The following is a 16049-nucleotide window of genomic DNA, read 5'->3' on the forward strand; positions in this document are numbered from 1 at the left end:
GAGACAAATATTTTTGGGATTGGAGCTACTTATGTAAATTAAGTAGTTCTGAGTTGTGTCAGTAGAAACTATGGTCATACAAATTCATTACATGACATCAAGCTGGACAGAAGGTAGCCTTCTTTTTTCTGAATTGTTTGATGCTATGTTGGATGGTTATTTTTTTGTAAGTTTGAAGAAGGTGATACGGTAGGCCTACTCAAAGAATAGCACTATTGTGACTTTGTTTTCTCGTTTGCAATACTGTGAAAGACATTGTCGCAATGCTCAATAAGCTCTTAAGCTTAGGATTTTGTGTAAATTACAAATGCATAGCTTTTCAGTATTAAGTTGGTTAAATGACCAACTGAAAACAAACTGCAGTATCTAAAAGTAAAATAGACAAATGTAATGCATATTCACGAGGATTCAACCTGGGACCATTAACAAAATTTTGAAATATTGTAGTTTAGTTATCATCATTATCGATGACCAACTCCAGCTGTGGTGCTTCATGGAAAGCCTGATAATGAAATAGTTTCATCTAAACTAGATAACCTTGACCTTTATAAATAAATAAAGAACTCAGGATTATGTTTGTTCTGCATGAAGAAATGATGCACTCTTTATAGAAGACCATGGTTATATTCTAGCCATAAAATAAGGTCTATTTTCACATAACCATGATGTGCCAGTGACATGTCTGGTCAGTTCTGTGCAATTTCATCAGTGCTTTGAATTTGACTGTACATGTTTGCTGCAGTGCTGTGCTTTTTTGGTGTCAGCATCAGTGCAGTATCCATTCCGTGACATTGTGTATCATTGCCAACAATTTTTTTTTTTTTTTCATGAATGTTCCATATAATTCCTCAACAAACCACTTTCAAAGTTTTCAGTAACTTTTTATATTAGAAATCATAAGTATACAGGTTGGCCCACTTAAACCTTTCACCGCAGATATATCTAGAACAACAAGAGATATTCAAAAATGACTTTCACGGGCATGAAGGCAGGGAAGGGGCTAATTAAAGTAAATACTACGAGCCAGTCTAAAACGTAGGAAAATAGTATTTTCAACATCAATTTACGTTTTTTTTAAATGGACACCCTGTATTATTTCGTAAGCAATCATTAATTTGAAAAATCACATAAGTAATGGCGTTTGTTTAATTGCAATAGGTCAATTACATCCCGAGATATTGCAACGTGAAGTTGACGCTTGAGATAAACGAAACGCACAGCAGTTGCACATCCCGAGAGTCAAGTGCGAATCTCACGGTCCTCTTACTCGCGATCTGATTGCCATACTCATGACCAGTTACCAGTCCCAGCCATCTCCACTCATGACCTTATCTACCTATCCTACTCCCTTCAAATGCCAAAATATAAACCTAAGTATGTTATTTACAGAAACACAAAAGACATTGATATGGACGAGTTAAGACATGACGCTTACAATCTACCCTGGAATGACATACTCTTATTGGACGATATAGACGCGAAAGTAGACAAGTTTAACTCCCTTGTAATCACTCTGTACGATAAACATGCCCCTAAGCGACAGATAAAAGTTACTCGCCCATCTTGTCCCTGGCTAAATAATGAAATTAAAAACATGAAGGCCCACCGCGATGCACTTTACCGCTGCTTTAAACGAACTCGTGACCAAAGTGACTTCGAAAATTATCGGGTCCTTAGAAATAGAGTTAAACAGTTCGTTAAAAACCGTAAATTTACTTATTTGCAAAACATGACTGCAAACATGAATTCTAGCAGTGCTTGGAACACGCTTCGTTCCCTAGGCATTGGGAAACCTCAGCAACAACCTCATGTGCCAGACATACCACTCGATAAGTTAAATGAATTTTTTACTGAAGAAAGAACACCACCTAATGTACTAAATTCCCCAAACTCAGTACCCGACTCCGTTATGAACCCTTTACCTGACCAAGAACATTTTACATTTCGCCCCGTTACTGCTAATAAAGTTAAAAAGGTATTATATTCTATCAAATCAAAAGCTAGAGGAGTGGATGATATGCCTATAACTTTCTTACACAACATTATTGGTGCTGTTTTACCAATTATTATCCACATTTTTAACTACTGCCTTAAAAATGGAACCTTTCCTTCACTATGGAAACTAGCCAATGTTATCCCTGTGCCTAAGAAGCCTGACCCCTCCCTACCATCCGACTACAGACTAATTTCTATCTTACCTGCGATTTCCAAAGCAATCGAGCGTCTGGTTCATGAGCAGGTGTTGGAATACCTAAACAACCATTCTCTGCTAGACCAATTGCAATCTGGCTTCAAGAAGGGACACAGCACAGCAACTGCCCTGCTTAAAGTGACTGATGACATATGACACGCAATGGACCAAAGACTGCTGACAGTACTTACTCTCCTCGATTTCAGTAGCGCATTTGATACTATAAACATCCAGACTCTACTAAATAAGATGCAATCTTACTACTTCGATCAACAAACTATTAATTTCTTTTCATCATACCTCAAAAATTGCGCGCAACGAATCATAACCCTTGATCAAACCTCTCACTGGCTAACCAGGAAGGAAGGCACGCCGCAGGGTAGTGTTTTAGGCCCATTGCTCTTTATTTTGTACATAAACGACATTTCATCTAATTTAAAGAATTGTACCTACCATCTTTATGTGGACGACTTACAAATTTATTGTCACTGTAAGACCTCTGACTTGCCTCATGCCATAACAGGCATCAATGCTGACCTTCAGCGACTTAATGCTTACTCCTTGAAAAATTCCCTCCTTCTTAACCCCTCCAAGACGCAAGCAATCATTATTGGCTCTCAAAAATTGTTGGCCACACTACGGTACGAAGCTATTCCTCCAGTTATTACTGAATGGTAGAGTTATTCCATTCAGCCAAACTGTGAGAAATCTTGGAGTGACAATGAACGAAACATTAAATTGGACTGAATATATTAAGAATGTGTGTAAAAAAATATTTTCGATACTCCATTCGGTTAAAAGGAACAGCGATATTCTACCTTGTAATGTGAGAGTCAAACTCATGCAAACGCTAGTGCTTCCCGTCCTTGACTACTGTGACGTCATTCTGGTAGACGCAACAAAAGAGCAGACTTTGAAACTTCAGCGAACGCTTAATTGTTGCCTTAGATTTATATACAGTCTGAGTTATGATATGCATGTCACCCCATACTATCACACTATTTCATGGCTGAAACCTGACAAACGACGAATGTATCACATACTGATACAGATATACAGACTGCTCTCTGAAGACAGACCACTATACATTTCTTCCCAGCTTAAGTATTTGTCCTCCTTTCACAGCAGTATTACCCGCTCTGGTTCCTCCCTTTCTATTCCTGTCCACCGATCCCCTATGTACAACAATTCCTTTGTTGTGGTGGGTTCTAGACTTTGGAATTCCCTGCCAGTCAGTGTCAGAAATTCTACCTCATTACCTAAATTCAAGTCTGCTTGCCGAGACTACCTGCTAAATGCAGCTGACTAACTTGTATGACTGGAAGATCGAATGAATGTGAGTTAGAAAAGTGTAATGTATTTTTGTGTAGGTTATTATTTACTGTATAATATGATGTACTCAAACTGTAACACTACAGTGGTTAAGTGTAAGAGAGGGCCAAGAGCCCTAACTTCGCCACCTACAAAGGCATAATAAATAAATAAATAAAAAATAAATAAATACTATAATGTGACAGGCGCTATACTTAACGCTATTTGCACTGCTATCAAGAGGGATGAAAATAAGATAATTTCGTTAGAGTAACTTTGTTGTACGAATTATGTACATTCTGAAGTAGTACAGTACAGAGTACTGCAATGTAGTGTGTAGGTAAATAAAACACGCAAGACAGAAACCGTTATTTACACATCCTTTTACTGTGGCAGGAAACCCTTCTCTTATTTTCATCCCTCTTGATAACAGTGCAAACAGGAATAAGTACAATGCCTGTCGCATCGTAGTATGGCAATCATATCGTAAGAGGACCGTGAGGTTCGCGCTTGACTCTTGGGATGTGCAACTGCTGCGTGTTTCGTTTATCTCAAGCGTCAACTTTACGTTGCAATATCTCAGGATGTAATTGACCTATTGCGATGAAACAAACACCATTACTTATGTGATTTTTCATATTAACAACTGCTTACGAAATAATACAGGGTGTCCATTTAAAGAAACGTAAGTTGATGTTGAAAATACTATTTTCCTACGTTTTTGACTGGCTCATAGTACTTACTTTAATTAGCCCATTCCCTGCCTTCATGCCCGTGAAAGTCATTTTTCAATATATCTTGTTGTTCTAGATATATCTGCAGTGAAAGGTTTAAGTGGGCCACCCTGTATACCTATTTGATACGAGTCATCTCAATAAAAGTAAATATCTGTATTATTCACTTACTTCAAGCTGCTAACAGTTCCCTTGGTGTTATAGCCTGTCTCCAGCAGGTGCTTTCAATGAACTTCTATTTCACTAAGTAATGTTAAATCCATTTTCAGAACTTCTGAAGTATTAAAAAATGTTTTTCTTGTCATCAGTTATTTATTTTTATTTTATTTTTAATTACAATCTGCTTTATGTAGCACCAACACAGATAGGTCTTATGTCAATGAAGGGATAGAAAAGGGCTAGGAGTGGGAAGGAAGTGACCAGGGTCTTAATTAAGGTACAGCCCCCAGCATTTGCCTGGCATGAAAATGGGAAAGCATGGAAAACCATCTTCAGGGCTGCTGACAGTGGGGTTCAAAACCCAGTGTCTGCTGAATGCAAGGTGATAGCTATGTGACCTGAACAGAGTAGTGTACAAGGTAGCGAGTTCTCCATTTTTTCTCTATTCTCCCAAACCTCACCTGATGCTGTTCTTTTACCTCTCATTTAGAATTACAGTATACCAATAATTACCAGTATTATATCTAAAAACTATGCCAACCATGATGATGATGATGATGAAGATGTTTATTGTTTAAAAGGGGCCAACATCTAGGTCTTCGACCCCTAGTGGTAGGAAATGAGACGAAATTTAATGACAAATTAAAAGTCCAAAATCCTCCACTGACCAGAATTCAAAACATGAGGACGAAGAATGAATGGATGGGTACAAATTTAAAACAATCAGTGAATCCGACCTGCAATGCCTCACAGTCACAGAAACTGACGAAAAACAATAGTATTACTGACCAAGGGACTGCTTGTATAGAATAATACTGAATCGATGATGCTTGTAGTCTAAAGGGGTCCAAAATCCAAGTCATCGGCCCCTCATAATGGTACTTACCGCTAGGAAAGTAAAACCATGGTATTTGTCATGTTGCGGTACTAATCAAACGTAGCATAGACTCGTGGTATTCCACACATTATGGTACTACTCACAGGTAATGAAATTCGCACAAGTAATACAGACCTATGGTGTTTCGCACATTGCAGCACTATTTAAAGGCAATGCAAACCTATGGTGTTCATCACATGTGTACTAACCACAGGAACTCGCACTCTATCCCGTGGTGTTGCTCATATAGTGGGTACTAATCATAGGCAAGCCAGAACCATGGTGTCGCTCCTAAAGTGGTACTAATCATAGGTACTATAAAAGCCGGCAACACACTCTGTTGCTACTAATCACAAACCTATTTTGTACCTAACATAGTGGTACTACGCACAAGTAAAAGCGACCCATGGTGTTCTCCGCGTGGTGGTACTAATCACAAGTAGTTTCATGGTTCTAATACAATCATCCCTTGGTCGCTCCTTTTAGTCACCTCTTACGACAGGCAGGGGATACCATGGGTGTATTCTTCGTCTGCATCCCCCACCCACAGGGGGTTGCCATCCTAAAAATCACTGACTTCCATGTACTGAAATAACACAGATAGCCATCACTGAGACATCGTGGATGTGTGTAAATAAACCTTTACGAGTCACATGCAAGATGAAACCACTTGAAAAATACAAATTTTCAACAGTATTTCAAATCTAATATAAGACGAATGCTTATAACACAAATACAATTTCAACTTGACAAAAAATTGCATATTAATGTTACAAAGCATTTACACAAAGTGAATTATAACAATGAATAAATATACTTCTCCATAGTTTGTTTGGATATTAATTATTGTTAAGTTAATCTTCAAGTATTCTTTAAGACTGCATTCAACAAATTATTTTCTTCTCTCAAACGGTTGACTCCAAAATCTTCAGGAGACAAATCAAGTACACAAAGAAACACTTGCATATAACTTTTATAAACAACTGTGAGGGTAAATTTACTTGTTATATCATGACGATCTGTCAAGTTTCCTAAGAATATAAGGCAATTAAGACTAAACAGTGATTATTAATATATTATTTTAAGAGTAAAGTAAAAAATATACCATACTACAAGTAATATTGTATATGCAGAGAAATAAGTTGGAATCTGGCAGGAATACTGCAATCTACACAAAGCCAATTAATAACAGACTATATATACAAATAGCATTACTAGCCTTTTTTGTGTTTTTTTTTACCGTCATACACTATTCTTGACTATGAAAATTCCTAACTATCTTTTAATTATATTTTAAAGCGAACATTTTTCTATTCTTTGTTTCAAAAAATGGTTCATTTCACTGATTTTATAGTTAAAGTTTATTGTACATATTGTAAATTTGTAACAAAACATCTCCCTTCATTAATGCTTTCTTTAAGGAGTATACAAAGTATTAAATAAGATGTCTACATACAGTGTATCCACAAAGCCATTACCAACATAAATAAAAATATTGAAGTGTTTCAGAACATTTAAGTCAGATTATTACAAACAACATATAGTCGATAATGTTGACAATTATTATTGTTTTACAGGAGAATACGATGAGATAATCATCCCGATATGTTGAAGTTCTTGGTATAAATGTACAAAAGATGATACATTATTTCACAGATTTCCAGTCACCTGGGATTTCAGAGCAAGATGAATAAAGGGCATACAGCAACCATAGCACAGTTCATTAAATGTTTCTCTTGTATGTTCAGGGTTGTATTAATAGTATTTTAAAAACTACACTCCATGAAGATAGTGATGAAATGTTAACTAATGTTAAATTTTCACCATGGTGTAACTCAGACTTATAATTTTTGGAAGCATCAAGTGAAAAAGGCAACTATTACAATCAAAGTCTTTAGGTTTAAGGCTTGGATAGATGCTAAAGGACCTGGAATGAGATACTATCCAAGCATTACTAGGCTGTGAAAAGTCAGGTGGCATGGTGCTGACCATGCTCATGGTCCCTAATAAAAGTAGCAGAAGCTCTCGACTGAATGTGTCTAATTGGGCTCTCTAGCTCTTGTGGTATATTTAAAACCCTATTCTCAATCTAACTGTTTTGATTTTGATAAAAATGAATTAATGTATTCTTATGAGATTATCTTCATATCTCTCTACCTTCATTGTCAATGTCTGACTTAATTTTGTCAAATGCTTATCATACAGACCTTGTTTCATACACACCGTAACTAGGTACAGTAAAATGTGTTCAAAGTGGAACTTGAATAAAGCGGAAACTTGTCACTATGGAACATTTTCTTGGTCCTGGCAAAGCTTACGGCATTATGATATTCTTACTTTTGTATAATGCGGAATCTCTTCAACACAGAAGTGGAAACAAAAAATGAAAAAAATCTTTAAAATCTACTTGTACAATGCAGAAAATATTAGGAACTGATGAACAACTTACGACACTCACATTTTCGAAGCAGCTACAGCCCTTCTACCAGAGGGGCTAAGAAAGAGGAGGAAACGGAAAAGGAGACGAGCATGAGGATGAAGATCAAAATAAGATTCGAACCTATCAACAGGCCCACAGAGCTTTTGTGACTTAAAGCAACTTTCCATTAAATCTAACTAATGTACTCAGCTCAGGACTGCATTCAGAAAGATACGATTAGAAAGAAGAGGAAACAAGTTCTTTGTTTGATCTGTGGAAGAAATACTGTATAGAGTTTTATGATGAAAATAAATTTAAGGTGCATGTATCAAGTATTCTGAAATAGTATAATATACTGTTGTAATAGTGCCAAAATGATATACTGTGTATCATTCTGTATGTAATAATAAATTGCAGTAATGATGATAAATAACAAATCAGAGTACTATGTACGTCAATCTGGATAGCCGAGTGTCATGCGTAGCTCTAAATAATATTTAAAATTCTTGTTCAGTTCTAAAATAAATCAACATGATGTTTTGTATAATATGGAAACTTGTCTACTTTGGAAATTCTTTTTGTGCCTTGTGATTCCGCTTTGAGCAAGTTTTTCTGTATCACTAATTCAAATTAAATATAATGTTCATGTTCATTAATTTACATCTTATGACACTATCCTTATATTATTACCCATTTTATACACAAATATTAACCATTGTGGGACGATGCACAGGATAAGGATAACATTGTCATATAGTGCCCCTCATTGTCACATCGCTCAGAGGTTTACAGTCTCTCATCTCCCTTCAGCCACCTTTACTTCCAGGTGGGTGGCCTTAAATTCACTAAACTGAATGGTGCTGCCATCAGAGCACTTCTTGTTAGTAGCAAGCAACTAGAGGCGGCCTAGTGAATGCTAGGCCGGAACAGTATATGAGTCTTGGGTCTTGGATTAAAATGATAATTTGGAATAATTAGTGAAGATATTTCAAGAACAAAAAACTAATCAACTGATTTTCAACAAAAAAAAATATACTGTAACTATATAAATCTTCCATCCTGGTGGGATCACACATTTGGCCCTGTTTTAAAGCTGGATACCCTTCCTGATGCCAACCTTATGTGAAGGGATACGTTCACAATTGCATGTTTCTATAGTGGTCGGTAGTGTGATGCGTTATGCATATGATATATAAATAGGAAAACTCAAACACCCAGCCCTGAGTAAGAGAAGTTAACTATATGCTGCTAAAATCCATTTTATTTTTACAAGTTGCTTTACGTCACACCAACACAGATAGGTCTTATGGTGACGATGGGGATAGGAAAGGGCTAGGAATGAGAAGAAAGCGGCCGTGGCCTTAATTAAGGTACAGCCCCAGCATTTTCCTGGTGTGAAAATGGTAAACCATGGAGAACCCCCTTCAGGGCTGCCGACAGTGAGGCTCGAACCCACCATCTCCCGAATGCAAGCTCACGAAGAACAACATTCAAATGGAATGTGCATTTAGTATTTAGTCACCTAACAAGCAGATCATTCATCTATATGTCATTGTTTTAGTATTTTTAGAAAGTATTTTTGTCAATTTTTAATATTAAACAGCTGAAGATGGTTCAAAAGAACTGCAATATGTTCTGGTAAAATGTTAATGTCTTTCCATTATTTAATAGTGAAAAATCATTTTAAAAGTGTATTGAATAAGTGAAACATTACAACTATTCTCTTAGGAGTAATGAATTGTTTGTAAGGAGAAGGACTAGGGGAGGATTAACATTTCAAATTATCATAAGGTAAATTTTTAATACCTATGAAAGCCTACTTCCTGTCATTTTTGTTACTTCTGTTGTTGCATTAAATAGAGCACTGAAAATATTCAATTACAATCTCAGCAGCTAGAAACATCTGCCATACTGAAATCTGATAGAAATATTGAGTTTGAAGGGGCATTAATAAAGAATCTGACATACTTTCTGATAAAAAAAAAATCAAATATTGTTAATATAAGAACTAATAGTGTGTAAAGGGCTTAACATTCATTGTATTCAATATCACAAGTATTATGTTTTATGTACTCAATCTGCTCAAATTCAACTCTGGTAAAATGGGCCATGCAGAAAGCACAGTGTCTCCTGGTATGAGTCAGATCAAGTTTGTTACTAATATTTTTTCTATTTCAGTCTCATCTTTGGTTTTCGCTTGGCTACACAACTGAATGATGAGCATAGTGGCCTTCAGTTCAGAAGGCCTCATGTTCAAATCCCAGCTAGGCCAGGACTATGGGGACTGGGTGTTTGTCTTAATACATATCTTCATTTACATACAACAGATCACACTACCTACCACCAAAGAAACACACAATATTGAGTACATCCCTTCTAATAGTATTGGGGTCAGGAAAGGAATCTGTCTGTAAAACTGGGCTTAATCCACATACAGTGCCGACTAAGTAATTGGGATGAAGCTACGAAGTAGTAGTAGCTTCTTTCTTGGTTTTGACAATACGGCGGTGACTGAGGTATGAGTATTATTAGCAAAACAATTTCTTATGTTACCAGTCCGTGATGAATGGCGTGTATTGCTCATGGGGTCATTTAATGTATTCATTTTCAGATGGGTTTGGCAGACTAATGTGTACGAAGGCTATGCCAAAGTTTTTAGCAGCCCGTAAACCGTACTTCTGAGGGATTCTTTTCATTTGAAAGAGCACTGTTTCTCGACCTTGGAACATGTGCGTGCAACCCCTCCCAGGGGTGGTTCCCCCTCAGCGCGAGAAGAAAGCACAGGCAGTGCTCAGTTAGACACGGTGCAAGAATGATTTGGCACGCCACGATTTTTGCACAATGATTTTTATGATTATATAAAGAATTTAAGACCCAAAGAATGCCTTTCTTCTTTGCTGTGTGTTTCTGGTGAGGCTTCCCCCTTCTAAGGTCACAGTTGGAAATTGGTTCCGCGAGTTTTCAAGGGATCGGCAGTCCATTGAAGATGAACCTTGTCCCAGATGCCCAGCAACAGCTGTGACTTGCGAAAACAATGATGCCATGAGGAAAATGATCAAAGAAGATCCATATCTTACATTTTGTGACATTGAAGGGACCCTAAATATTGGGTCAACAGCAGCGCAGGCCATCGTTCACAATTATTTAGGCCTTACCAGGAGATGTGCCCGTTGGGTGCCACATTCCCCGACAGAAAGCCAAAAGGAGGCGAGAGTGGACTGGTGTCATTTCATGCTAGAAAAATTCAATGGAAGGCAGTCCCAAGACACCTACAATATCGTCACAGGTGATGAAACATGGATCTACCATTATGACCCTGAAGTGAAGAGACAGTCTTCTGTGTGGTGCTTTCCAAGGAAGGAAGCACACACTAAAGTCCAACGAAGTCAGAGCTCTGGAAATAAGATGGTGGCAACCCTTAAAAAAAAAAAAAAAAAAAAAAAAAAAAAGGGGGGGCATCTCACCTCTGTGACCTTGGACACACGTCGTACAGTCAATGCTGAATGGTACGTGAATGATTATCTTCCCGAAGTCCTCGCCATACGTAGGTGACAGCACCCAAAGTCCAAGAGTGGGCACCTTCTGCTGCATCACGACAATGCATCTACGCACAGGGCTGCCAGAACAATGGACTTTTTGGAAAAGGAAAATGTGCGAGGGTTACCTCATCCTCTCTATTCACCTCACCTGGCCCCATGTGACGTTTTTCTGTTGCCTAAGACCAAGGAAAAAAATTTTGGACAGCAATTTTCGTCAGATGAAGAGGCCATTGCAGCGAACTAAGTAACATCTCGAAAGAAGCTTGGACTGAGATGTCCTCTAAGTGATTTCAGAGAATGAAAAAATGTATACATGCTATTGGAGAGTATTTTGTAAAGTTGTAATTGTTGTTTTGCAAATAAATTTTTTTCCCACACTCTGCTTAAAACTTTCGGCATAGCCCTTGTATCAGTACCTCTTGACTTGGTAAAGAAAGCAACAGAAAACTAACTTACTTCTCACTTGCCTAGTATGTTGCTACAACAACACCTGAGCTACCTATGACAGCTGATAGAGGATCTGTTGAGGATCCAATCAGGCTTTGGGCAAAGGATTTGACATACAAATACATGCACTTGAAACTTCCATACTTATTGGCATGAATCTATTACAGTACTCAGAAGATTGACAACAAAACAGAGCATACCATCTTAAGTTATCTTTCTCAACAATGAAATTACTAACAGATGTACTGAGAAATTAAATGGTTCAAGATATTTATTGCGAGTCTGAAAGTTACCACTATTTCTTAAACCAATGTGACAAAACAGTTTAATTCTGAACTCTATGGTGTCACTTTCAACAACAAATTGGGAGGTTATGTAGGGGTGAAATACAATTCAGAAGGTGATACTGGCCACTTACTCAATAGTACCTCAAGGGATCTGTAAGGAACATGTGGGTGGTACAAATGGTACAATTATTGAGTTACTACTCTTCTAGAATTCACAAGGAAAACTGTAAATGCTCTTATGCTGAGCTACAATGATTTAAGAAGGACGAGAGCCAGAGAGTGTCTAGACACAACAAAATGGTTCATTTCATCATTTAGAAGAGTGCTCAAAATGACTGCACTTACTGCAGCAAGTGTACAAAATACTAATCCATCAAATGGAATATCAATATTGGTCTATATCCAGGTAATTTCCTCAGCAAAGGGCTTTCCCAAAATTCCATGTCAATATAACTTAATATTAGTCATTTTCAGCTATATGATGTCATTAACATATTAGCTACTTCTATATATAAAATAAGAGTTTTGTCTGTACATTGCTCAGAATTTGAAAAGGATGGTATTTCTGTATCGGTCGTGTCTAAAGTAACAAGGAAATGCACTTTTTTTAATTTTCCATCATTTCTGTCTGTCTGTATGTAAACACATTACTAGAAAACGGCTCAAGAGAATTTAATGAAAATGATAGTGGAACAGACAAATATCTATGCTAAGCAGCATATGATGGCACAGGGTATGTTGATTCCTTTTAGGTCATGGGTGAATGAATGGGTTCAAGTTACTGTGGGAGAGATTTGCATTATATATGCTGATGGGCATTGTTCAAAAACCCACACTGAGGTCCTATTTCTCAAGAAGCCATTTACTAGCTACTCCCTTATTTAATTCTGTCATCTCACTTGATAGATTTGAAAGCATAGCAAGATTTCTTCATTTCACTGACAATACCACCAAACCCCTTTTTCAGGGTCCCATCAATCTCTTCAAAATTTTACCTGTTCTAGACTATCCCAATAATAAATTCAAGTCCATGTATCTCCCCGATCAAAACACTGCAATAGATGAATACCTCACATTGTGGAAAGGCAGACTCTCATTCATACAGTATATTCCTCTGAAGGCTTTTTAGTTTGGCATAAAAAGATATGAACACTGTGAATCCCAAACTGGATATTTATGGTCATTCATGGTATACACAGGAAAAGACACAGTTTTTAATTCTTCCTTCATTTTTTCTAATACATCCAAGATCACTGCAATTGTTATGCACCTCGTAGAACCTCTACTTCATCGCAGCCACACATTATGGATGGACAATTTTTATAACAGACCACAGTTAGCCAAAGATTTGAAAGACAATAAAACAGATTGTGTAAGTACACTGAGACTAAATAGAAAGCATGTGTATCAAAGAAAGTGAAAGACACAAAGCTGAAAAAAGGTGACACTGTAGCTCAGCATGCAGGACCAATATCTGTTCTGAAATGGATGGACAAAAAGGTTGTGCCATTTATTTCAACTTACCATAGCGATAAGACAAGTAGTGTGCAGAAGATTGGGGGAGGAGAGGGAAAAGCTGAACCGGTTCGTACAATTGACTACAATAAATACGAGGGTTGGAACTTAAATAGTGGCAGCACTGCTGTGGAGACACCATGTAATGGAATCTAATATTGTCGCTGATAGCACATGTTGGACATACCTACCTTACCTCAGAGCAAATGGACTCGCCATTTCCCACATCACCTGCGTGTGCACAAGCGAGAGAAACACAGTCACTTGTGAGCTAGCGGTCTAACGTGATGTTGTCACTATGTTTTCCAAACAGGAACAATGGAGATGGATCAAGATTGAATGTGCCAGAGATCGTACAGCACGACAGTGTCATCAAGGTCTTGCAAGAGGCTTGTGGGGAATCTGCATTGCCTTACAGAACAGTGGCACGTTGGGTAAAAGCTTTCAACGATGGTTGTCCTACAAGCGTCAGTGAAGAAGAAGGGCATGCTCTTGCCGCGTTACTGGACAGTGATCAAAACCAGATGATTCATGAGCTCGCCCAAGAAACCGGATTAGGGCATACAACTGCTTCACACCCTGAAGGAATGCCTGGGCAGGCGAAAAAATGCATCACGATGGGTTCGGCATGATTTGATGGAAATGCACAAATGGTTGCATTACGACGCTGCTAAGATGCATTTGGAGCGCTATGAGTGCGAAGGAGAGACTTTCTTACGCAGTACCATAACCCTGGATGAGACATGGGCAAAATCGTACGAGCCAAAACTGAAATGCCAATCGAACGAATGGCGTCTTTATGGGTCACAATGAAAGTCGAAAGTTCGTCACAGCCCCAGTACGGTGAGATTTATGGTGATCCTCGTGTACGACTGTGATGGTGTTATCCTAATGCATTACATTCCTCCATGGCAGACCGTCAATGCACAGTATTACTCTTAGTACGTAGACTTTCACGACCACTAAATGACATTATAATTATTTGGGGATATTAGGTCGTGTAATATTAAATACCAGCTGACGCGTTTCAATCCTGCAACCAGGATAGTCTTCAGAGCAGCAACAAAGCACAATGGCAACTGTCACTCCATAGTAACCAGACTCAAGACAGAGAGACACTGTTAGAAATATAGTTCATTCCAGGGCCTCCAGTCACAAAGAAAGATGTTGACAAGTTGCCATTGTGCTTTGTTGCTGTTCTGAAGACGATCCTGGTTGTAGGATCGATATGCGTAAGCTGGTATTTAATATTACACGACCTAATATCTCCAAATAATTAACATAGTCACAGTATTACTGTTCGTTTTTGGAGCACCACCTGCGACCTGCTTTGAGAAAGAAGCGGCAACACTTTCTGCAGAATCCACCCATGATTTTGCACGACAATGCTCGGGCACATACAGCGCAAACTGTGGCTGATTTGTTCGGTCGATGGGACTGGGAAGTACTGTCCATCCACGATACTCCCTGGACTTAAGTCCTTGTGACTTCGAGTTAATTCGGAAGATGAAGGAACCACTTCGTGACATTCGCTTCAGAACTGTTGCAGAGATTTGACAGCCAGTAGACCGTTCCATTCGCACCATCAACAGAACAGGCTCTGCTAAAGGTATACTACGACTTTCACATCGCTAGCAACAGGTTATACACAATGCTGGTGACAATATTGAAGGACAGTAAAGGTTGCTAACATGTAACTCTTTTGTATCTGTTGTAAATAAATATTTGCCACTATTTAGTTCCAACCTTCGTACATGAGTGATGTTGACCTCAAAGATCAGATGCTGCAAAATTATTTGATAGAAAGGAAAAAAATGAGCAAATGGTATATAAAACGTTTTAGGAGGCTTTTAAATGTTATAGTTATCAACTCTGTTGTAATATATAAATGTAACCTCCAGAACAACAGGGCTGACCACAGGGTAGATTTGGTTGAGGGAATTCTAGCCAGGTATGGGAGTGATGTAACTAGAAATGTTCCTGGTTGTCATTCAGTGGACAACACTCTGCCTCGTCTTACTGAAAGAGACATTTTACAGAGGATCCCTCCAACTGCAAACAAACCTAGGCCACAGAAGAGGTGTGTGGTGTGCTATAAACAGGGCAAGAGGAAGGAATCAATGTACTGGTGCCCAGACTGTGAAGCTGGTCTCTGCATAGAAGAATATTTTAAAATTTACCACACCAAATTACATTTCTAAGGTAAGCATAGTCTTTAAAATATGATAGTATGGTTTCAGTAACTTATCACTGTCTACATTTGTCATTAACGAACTGTGTAAATTTGGTTTAAATCCAATGCTTCTTTGCTCTGTTATAATGTGTTATATGATGGTGTGCACTCCTAAGCAAGCTCTGTGCTCTTCTCCTCCTGCAGCACAGAGTAGCAGCAAGATGAAAGTCCTCCCATGCTGAGGGGTTAATCTTTCTGGTTGCTATAAGCTTTGCCTTTTCTGTGAAATAGACTTCATTTAATTTATGTTGATCTTCTTTACATAAAACACTTAATTTTTTTTATTCTTATATTTTTAAATATTTTTCTTACAACTGGCTTCACATCATACCAATAC

General features: G+C 38.0%; 1 pseudogene; it reads left to right on the plus strand.

The window, feature by feature from the left end:
- Positions 1-13273: 13273 nt before the first annotated feature.
- LOC136876301 (piggyBac transposable element-derived protein 4-like) lies at positions 13274-15680 on the plus strand (annotated as a pseudogene).
- The last annotated feature ends 369 nt before the right edge of the window (positions 15681-16049 follow it).

Source organism: Anabrus simplex, chromosome 1, assembly GCF_040414725.1.
Source record: "Anabrus simplex isolate iqAnaSimp1 chromosome 1, ASM4041472v1, whole genome shotgun sequence".
NCBI classification, from domain to species: Eukaryota; Metazoa; Arthropoda; class Insecta; order Orthoptera; family Tettigoniidae; genus Anabrus; species Anabrus simplex.